Below are 10,253 nucleotides of genomic sequence, written 5' to 3'. Positions count from 1 at the left end.
AATCAACCACTAGCAATCAGAGAAGGGTCCATAATGATCATAATGCTATGTACTGGGCTTTACAGAATTAACCATTTGCAATGAAATAAGGGCCCACAATAATCAGAATGGTATTTAATGGGCTTTGAAGGTTGAACCAGTTGCAAAGAAGTAAGGTTCCACAAAGGTCACAATGCTACGTACTGGACTTTACAACATCAACCACTTGCAATGCAATAAGTTTCCACAAAGGACACAATGGTACGTACTGGGCTTTACAACATCAACCACTTGCAATGCAATAAGTTTCCACAAACGTCACAATGGTACGTACTGGGCTTTAGAGAATCAACCACTAGCAATCAGAGAAGGGTCCATAATGATCACATGCTACGTACTGGTCTTTACAGAATGAACCTCTTGCAATGAAAGCAAGATCGAAATGAATATAATGCTTTGAACTGGGTTTTACAGAATCAACCATTTGCAATGCAATAAGGTTCCACAAAGGTCACAATGGTACTTACTGGGCTTTTGAGAATCAACCACTAGCAATCAGAGAAGGGTCCATAATGATCACATGCTATCTACAGGTCTTTACAGAAGGAACTTCTTGCAATGAAAGCAAGATCGAAATGAACATAATGCTTTGAACTGGGCTTTACAGAAGCAACCACTTGCAATGAAAGAAGGGTCCCTAATGATCACAATGCAATGTACTGGGCATTACAGAATCAACCATTTGCAATGCAATAAGGTTCCACAAAGGTCACAATGGTACATACTGGGCTTTAGAGAATCAACCACTAGCAATGATAGTAGGGTCTATAATGAACACATGCTACGTACTGGTCTTTACAGAATGAACCTCTTGCAATGAAAGCAAGACCCAAATGAATAGAATGCCATGCATTGAGCTTTACAGTATGAACCACTTGCAATGAAAGTAGGATCCACAATGAACAGAATGCCATGCACTGGGCTTTACAGTGTGAACCACTTGCAATGAAAGTAGGATCCACAATGAACATAGTGCCATGCACTGGGCTTTACAGAATGAACCACTTGCAATGCAATAAAGTTCCACAAAGGTCACAATGCTACATACTGGGCTTTAGAGAATCAACCACTAGCAATCAGAGAAGGGTCCCTAATGATCACAATGTTATGTACTGGGCTTTACAGAATTAACCTCTTGCAATGAAAGCAAGATCCAAATGAACAGAATGCCATGCACTGAGCTTTACAGTATGAACCACTTGCAATGAAAGTAGTATCCACAATGAACATAATGCCATGCACTGAGCTTTACAGTATGAACCACTTGCAATGAAAGTAGCATCCACAATGAACAGAATGCCATGCACTGGGCTTTACAGAATGAACCACTTGCAATGCAACAAGGTTCCACAAAGGTCACAATGGTACGTACTGGGCTTTACAGAATCAACCACTAGCAATCAGAGAAGGGTCCATAATGAACACATGCTACGTACTGGGCTTTACAGAATGAACCTCTTGCAATGAAAGCAAGATCGAAAGGAAAATAATGCTTTGAACTGGGTTTTACAGAATCAACCACTTGCAATGCAATAAGGTTCCACAAAGGTCACAATGGTTCGTAGTGGGCTTCAGAGAATCTACCACTAGCAATGAGAGAACGGTCCATAATGATCACAATGCTATGTACTGGGCTTTACAGAATTAACCACTTGCAATGAAAGCAAGATCCAAATGAACAGAATGCCATGCACTGAGCTTTATAGTATGAACCACTTGCAATGAAAGTAGTATCCACAATGAACAGAATGCCATGCACTGGGCTTTACCGTGTGAACCACTTGCAATGAAAGTAGGATCCACAATGAACATAGTGCCATGCACTGGGCTTTACAGAATGAACCAGTTGCAATAAAATAAGGTTCCACAAAGGTCACGATGGTTCGTACTGGGCTTTACAGAATCAACCACTAGCAATCAGAGAAGTGTCCATAATGATCACATACTACGTACTGCGCTTTAGAGAATGAACCTCTTGCAATGAGAGAACGGTCCATAATGATCACAATGCTACATACTGGGCTTTACTGCATCAACCACTAGCAATGAAAGGTCCATAATGAACACATGCTACGTACTGGTCTTTACAGAATGAACCTCTTGCAATGAAAGCAAGATCCAAATGGACAGAATGCCATGCACTGAGCTTTACAGTATGAACCACTTGCAATGGAAGTAGGATCTACAATGAACATAATGCCATGCACTGGGCTTTACAGTGTGAACAACTTGCAATGAAAGTAGGATCTACTATGAACATAATGCCATGCACTGGGCTTTACAGACTTAATCACTTGCAATGCAATAGGGTTCCACAAAGGTCACAATGGTACGTACTGGACTTTAGAGAATCAACCGCTAGCAATGAGAGAAGGGTCCATAATGAACACATGCTATGTACTGGTCTTTACAGAATGAACCTCTTGCAATGAAAGTAGGATCCACAATGAACATAATGCCATGCACTGGGCTTTACACAATTAACCACTTGCAATGCAATAAGGTTCCACAAAGGTCACAATGCTACGTAATGGACTTTACAGCATCAACCACTTGCAATGCAATAAGGTTCCACAAGGTCAAAATGGTACGTACTGGGCTTTAGAGAATCAACCACTAGGAATGAGAGAAGGGTCCATAATGATCACATGCTATGTACTGGGCTTTACAGAATCAACCACTAGCAATCAGAGAAGGGTCCATAATGATCACATGCTACGTACTGGGCTTTACAGAATCAACCACTACCAATCAGAGAAGGGTCCATAACGATTACATGCTACCTACTTGTCTTTACAGAATGAACCTCTTGCAATGAAAGCAAGATCGAAATGAACATAATGCTTTGAACTGGGCTTTACAGTATGAAACACTTGCAATGAAAGTAGGATCCACAATGAACATAATGCCATGCACTGGGCTTTACAGTGTGAACCACTTGCGATGAAAGGAGGATCCACTATGAACATAATGCCATGCACTGGGCTTTACTGAATTAACCACTTGCAATGCAATAAGGTTCCACAAAAGTCACAATGGTTCGTACTGGGCTTCAGAGAATCAACCACTAGCAATGAGAGCAGGGTCCATAATGAACACATGCTATGTACTGGTCTTTACAGAATGAACCTCTTGCAATGAAAGCAAGATCCAAATGAACAGAATGCCATGCACTGGGCTTTACAGAATGAACCACTTGCAATGCAATAAGGTTCCACAAAGGTCACAATGGTACGTACTGGGCTTTACAGAATCAACCACTAGCAATCAGAGAAGGGTCCATAATGAACACATGCTACGTACTGAGCTTTACATTATGAACCACTTGCAATGAAAGAATGATCCCTAATGATCACAATGCTATGTACTGGGCTTTACAGAATTAACCACTTGCAATGCAGTAAGGTTCCACAAAGGTCACAATGGTACGTACAGGGCTTTAGAGAATCAACCACTAGCAATCAGAGAAGAGTCCATAATGATTACATGCTACCTACTGGTCTTTACAGAATGAACCTCTTGCAATGAAAGCAAGATCGAAAGGAAAATGCTTTGAACTGGGTTTTACAGAATCAACCACTTGCAATGCAATAAGGTTCCACAAAGGTCACAATGGTTCGTAGTGGGCTTCAGAGAATCTACCACTAGCAATGAGAGAACAGTCCATAATGATCACAATGCTATGTACTGGGCTTTACAGAATTAACCACTTGCAATGAAAGCAAGATCCAAATGAACAGAATGCCATGCACTGAGCTTTATAGTATGAACCACTTGCAATGAAAGTAGTATCCACAATGAACATAATGCCATGCACTGGGCTTTACCGTGTGAACCACTTGCAATGAAAGTAGGATCCACAATGAACATAGTGCCATGCACTGGGCTTTACAGAATGAACCAGTTGCAATAAAATAAGGTTCCACAAAGGTCACGATGGTTCGTACTGGGCTTTACAGAATCAACCACTAGCAATCAGAGAAGTGTCCATAATGATCACATACTATGTACTGCGCTTTAGAGAATGAACCTCTTGCAATGAGAGAAGGGTCCATAATGATCACAATGCTACATACTGGGCTTTACTGCATCAACCACTAGCAATGAAAGGTCCATAATGAACACATGCTACGTACTGGTCTTTACAGAATGAACCTCTTGCAATGAAAGCAAGATCCAAATGGACAGAATGCCATGCACTGAGCTTTACAGTATGAACCACTTGCAATGAAAGTAGGATCCACAATGAACATAATGCCATGCACTGGGCTTTACAGTGTGAACAACTTGCAATGAAAGTAGGATCTACTATGAACATAATGCCATGCACTGGGCTTTACAGACTTAATCACTTGCAATGCAATAAGGTTCCACAAAGGTCACAATGGTACGTACTGGACTTTAGAGAATCAACCGCTAGCAATGAGAGAAGGGTCCATAATGAACACATGCTATGTACTGGTCTTTACAGAATGAACCTCTTGCAATGAAAGCAAGATCCAAATGAACAGAATGCCATGCACTGGGCTTTACTGAATTAACCACTTGCAATGCAATAAGGTTCCACAAAGGTCACAATGGTACGTACTGGGCTTTACAGAATCAACCACTAGCAATCAGAGAAGGGTCCATAATGAACACATGCTACGTACTGGGCTTTACAGAATTAACCACTTGCAATGAAAGCAAGATCCAAATGAACAGAATGCCATGCACTGAGCTTTACAGTTTGAACCACTTGCAATGCAAGTAGTATCCACAATAACATAATGCCATGCACTGGGCTTTACAGAATGAACCACGTGCAATGCAATAAGGTTCCACAAAGGCCACAATGGTACATACTGGGCTTTAGAGAATCAACCACAAGCAATGAGAGAAGTGTCCATAATAATCACATGCTAGGTACTAGGCTTTACAGAATCAACCACTAGCAATCAGAGAAGGGTGCATAATGATCACAAGCTACGTACTAGGCTTTACAGAATCAACCACTTGCAAGGCAATGAGGTTCCACAAAGGTCACAATGGTTCGTACTGGGCTTTAGAGAATCAACCACTAGCAATGATAATAGGGTCCATAATGATCACATGCTACGTATTGGTCTTTACAGAATGAACCTCCTGCAATGAAACAAGATCCAAATGAACAGAATGCCATGCATTGAGCTTTACAGTGTGAACCACTTGCAATGAAAGTAGGATCCACTATGAACATAATGCCATGCAATGGGCTTTACAGAATTAACCACTTGCAATGCAATAAGGTTCCACAAAGGTCACAATGCTACGTACTGGGCTTTAGAGAATCAACCGCTAGCAATGAGAGAAGGGTCCATAATGAACACATGCTATGTATTTCAATGAAAGCAAGATCTAAATGAACAGAATGCCATGCACTGAGCTTTACAGTATGAACCACTTGCAATGAAAGTAGTATCCACAATGAACATAATGCCATGCACTGGGCTTTACAGAATGAACCACTTTCAATGCAATAAGGTTCCACAAAGGTCACAATGGTTCGTACTGGGCTTTACAGAATCAACCACTAGCAATCAGAGAAGGGTCCATAATGATCACATGCTACGTACTGGGCTGTACAGAATTAACCACTAGCAATGAGAGAAGGGACCGTAATGATCACAATGCTATGTACTGGGCTTTACAGAATTAACCACTTGCAATGAAAGCAAGTTCCAAATGAACAGAATGCTTTGAACTGGGCTTTACAGAATCTACCACTTGCAATGCAATAAGGTTCCACAAAGGTCACAATGGTACGTACTGGGCTTTAGAGAATCGCTAGCAATGAGAGAAGGGTCTTTACAGAATGACCCTCTTGCAATGAAAGCAAGATCCAAATGAACAGAATGCCATGCACTGAGCTTTACAGTATGAACCACTTGCAATGAAAGTAGGATCCACAATGAACATAATGCTTTACAGAATTAACCACTTGCAATGCAATAAGGTTCCACAAAGGTCACAATGGTTCATACTGGGCTTTAGAGAATCAACCAATAGCAATGAAAGAAGGTTCCATAATGAACATATGCTACGTACTGGGCTTCACAGAATGAACCAGTTGCAATGAAATAAGGGTCCACAATAATCAGAATGGTATTTAATGGGCTTTGAATATTGAACCAGTTGCAAAGAAATAAGGTTCCACAAAGGTCACAATGCTACGTACTGGGCTTTGCAACATCAACCACTTGCAATGCAATAAGTTTCCACAAACGTCACAATGGTACGTACTGGCCTTTAGAGAATCAACCACTAACAATCAGAGAAGGGTTCATAATGATTACATGCTACGTACTGGTCTTTACAGAATGAACCTCTTGCAATGAAAGCAATATCGAAATGAATATAATGCTTTGAACTGGGCTTTACAGAAGCAACCACTTGTAATGCAATAAGGTTCCGCAAAGGTCACAATGGTTCGTACTGGGCTTTAGAGAATGAAACAGTTGCAATGAAATAAGGTTCCACAAAGGTCTCAATGCTACATACTGGGCTTTACATCGTCAACCACTTGCAATGAAAGAATGATCCCTAATGATCACAATGCTATGTACTGGGCTTTACAGAATTAACCACTTGCAATGCAATAAGGTTCCACAAAGGTCACAATGGTTCGTACTGGGCTTTAGAGAATCAACCACTAGCAATCAGAGAAGTGTCCATAATGATCACATACTACGTACTGTGCTTTAGAGAATGAACCTCTTGCAATGAGAGAAGGGTCCATAATGATCACTATGCTACATACTGGGCTTTACAGCATCAACCACTAGCAATGAAAGGACCATAATGAACATATGCTACGTAGTAGGCTTTACAGAATCAACCACTTGCAATGAAAGAAGGGTCCCTAATGATCACAATGCTATGTACTGGGCTTTACAGAATCAACCATTTGCAATGCAATAAGGTTCCACAAAGGTCACAATGGTACTTACTGGGCTTTTGAGAATCAACCACTAGCAGAGAAGGGTCCATAATGATCATAATGCTATGTACTGGGCTTTACAGAATTAACCATTTGCAATGAAATAAGGGCCCACAATAATCAGAATGGTATTTAATGGGCTTTGAAGGTTGAACCAGTTGCAAAGAAGTAAGGTTCCACAAAGGTCACAATGCTACGTACTGGACTTTACAACATCAACCACTTGCAATGCAATAAGTTTCCACAAAGGACACAATGGTACGTACTGGGCTTTACAACATCAACCACTTGCAATGCAATAAGTTTCCACAAACGTCACAATGGTACGTACTGGGCTTTAGAGAATCAACCACTAGCAATCAGAGAAGGGTCCATAATGATCACATGCTACGTACTGGTCTTTACAGAATGAACCTCTTGCAATGAAAGCAAGATCGAAATGAATATAATGCTTTGAACTGGGTTTTACAGAATCAACCATTTGCAATGCAATAAGGTTCCACAAAGGTCACAATGGTACTTACTGGGCTTTTGAGAATCAACCACTAGCAATCAGAGAAGGGTCCATAATGATCACATGCTATCTACAGGTCTTTACAGAAGGAACTTCTTGCAATGAAAGCAAGATCGAAATGAACATAATGCTTTGAACTGGGCTTTACAGAAGCAACCACTTGCAATGAAAGAAGGGTCCCTAATGATCACAATGCAATGTACTGGGCATTACAGAATCAACCATTTGCAATGCAATAAGGTTCCACAAAGGTCACAATGGTACATACTGGGCTTTAGAGAATCAACCACTAGCAATGATAGTAGGGTCTATAATGAACACATGCTACGTACTGGTCTTTACAGAATGAACCTCTTGCAATGAAAGCAAGACCCAAATGAATAGAATGCCATGCATTGAGCTTTACAGTATGAACCACTTGCAATGAAAGTAGGATCCACAATGAACAGAATGCCATGCACTGGGCTTTACAGTGTGAACCACTTGCAATGAAAGTAGGATCCACAATGAACATAGTGCCATGCACTGGGCTTTACAGAATGAACCACTTGCAATGCAATAAAGTTCCACAAAGGTCACAATGCTACATACTGGGCTTTAGAGAATCAACCACTAGCAATCAGAGAAGGGTCCCTAATGATCACAATGTTATGTACTGGGCTTTACAGAATTAACCTCTTGCAATGAAAGCAAGATCCAAATGAACAGAATGCCATGCACTGAGCTTTACAGTATGAACCACTTGCAATGAAAGTAGTATCCACAATGAACATAATGCCATGCACTGAGCTTTACAGTATGAACCACTTGCAATGAAAGTAGCATCCACAATGAACAGAATGCCATGCACTGGGCTTTACAGAATGAACCACTTGCAATGCAACAAGGTTCCACAAAGGTCACAATGGTACGTACTGGGCTTTACAGAATCAACCACTAGCAATCAGAGAAGGGTCCATAATGAACACATGCCACGTACTGGGCTTTACAGAATGAACCTCTTGCAATGAAAGCAAGATCGAAAGGAAAATAATGCTTTGAACTGGGTTTTACAGAATCAACCACTTGCAATGCAATAAGGTTCCACAAAGGTCACAATGGTTCGTAGTGGGCTTCAGAGAATCTACCACTAGCAATGAGAGAACGGTCCATAATGATCACAATGCTATGTACTGGGCTTTACAGAATTAACCACTTGCAATGAAAGCAAGATCCAAATGAACAGAATGCCATGCACTGAGCTTTATAGTATGAACCACTTGCAATGAAAGTAGTATCCACAATGAACAGAATGCCATGCACTGGGCTTTACCGTGTGAACCACTTGCAATGAAAGTAGGATCCACAATGAACATAGTGCCATGCACTGGGCTTTACAGAATGAACCAGTTGCAATAAAATAAGGTTCCACAAAGGTCACGATGGTTCGTACTGGGCTTTACAGAATCAACCACTAGCAATCAGAGAAGTGTCCATAATGATCACATACTACGTACTGCGCTTTAGAGAATGAACCTCTTGCAATGAGAGAACGGTCCATAATGATCACAATGCTACATACTGGGCTTTACTGCATCAACCACTAGCAATGAAAGGTCCATAATGAACACATGCTACGTACTGGTCTTTACAGAATGAACCTCTTGCAATGAAAGCAAGATCCAAATGGACAGAATGCCATGCACTGAGCTTTACAGTATGAACCACTTGCAATGGAAGTAGGATCTACAATGAACATAATGCCATGCACTGGGCTTTACAGTGTGAACAACTTGCAATGAAAGTAGGATCTACTATGAACATAATGCCATGCACTGGGCTTTACAGACTTAATCACTTGCAATGCAATAGGGTTCCACAAAGGTCACAATGGTACGTACTGGACTTTAGAGAATCAACCGCTAGCAATGAGAGAAGGGTCCATAATGAACACATGCTATGTACTGGTCTTTACAGAATGAACCTCTTGCAATGAAAGTAGGATCCACAATGAACATAATGCCATGCACTGGGCTTTACACAATTAACCACTTGCAATGCAATAAGGTTCCACAAAGGTCACAATGCTACGTAATGGACTTTACAGCATCAACCACTTGCAATGCAATAAGGTTCCACAAGGTCAAAATGGTACGTACTGGGCTTTAGAGAATCAACCACTAGGAATGAGAGAAGGGTCCATAATGATCACATGCTATGTACTGGGCTTTACAGAATCAACCACTAGCAATCAGAGAAGTGTCCATAATGATCACATACTATGTACTGTGCTTTAGAGAATGAACCTCTTGCAATGAGAGAACGGTCCATAATGATCACAATGCTACATACTGGGCTTTACTGCATCAACCACTAGCAATGAAAGGTCCATAATGAACACATGCTACGTACTGGTCTTTACAGAATGAACCTCTTGCAATGAAAGCAAGATCCAAATGGACAGAATGCCATGCACTGAGCTTTACAGTATGAACCACTTGCAATGAAAGTAGGATCCACAATGAACATAATGCCATGCACTGGGCTTTACAGTGTGAACAACTTGCAATGAAAGTAGGATCTACTATGAACATAATGCCATGCACTGGGCTTTACAGACTTAATCACTTGCAATGCAATAAGGTTCCACAAAGGTCACAGTGGTACTTACTGGGCTTTTGAGAATCAACCACTAGCAATCAGAGAAGGGTCCATAATGATCATAATGCTATGTACTGGGCTTTACAGAATTAACCATTTGCA

The sequence above is a fragment of the Anolis carolinensis genome, unplaced genomic scaffold (genome assembly GCF_035594765.1).
Source record: "Anolis carolinensis isolate JA03-04 unplaced genomic scaffold, rAnoCar3.1.pri scaffold_9, whole genome shotgun sequence".
Taxonomy (NCBI): Eukaryota; Metazoa; Chordata; class Lepidosauria; order Squamata; family Dactyloidae; genus Anolis; species Anolis carolinensis.
Note: the sequence above shows the minus strand (reverse complement) of the source record.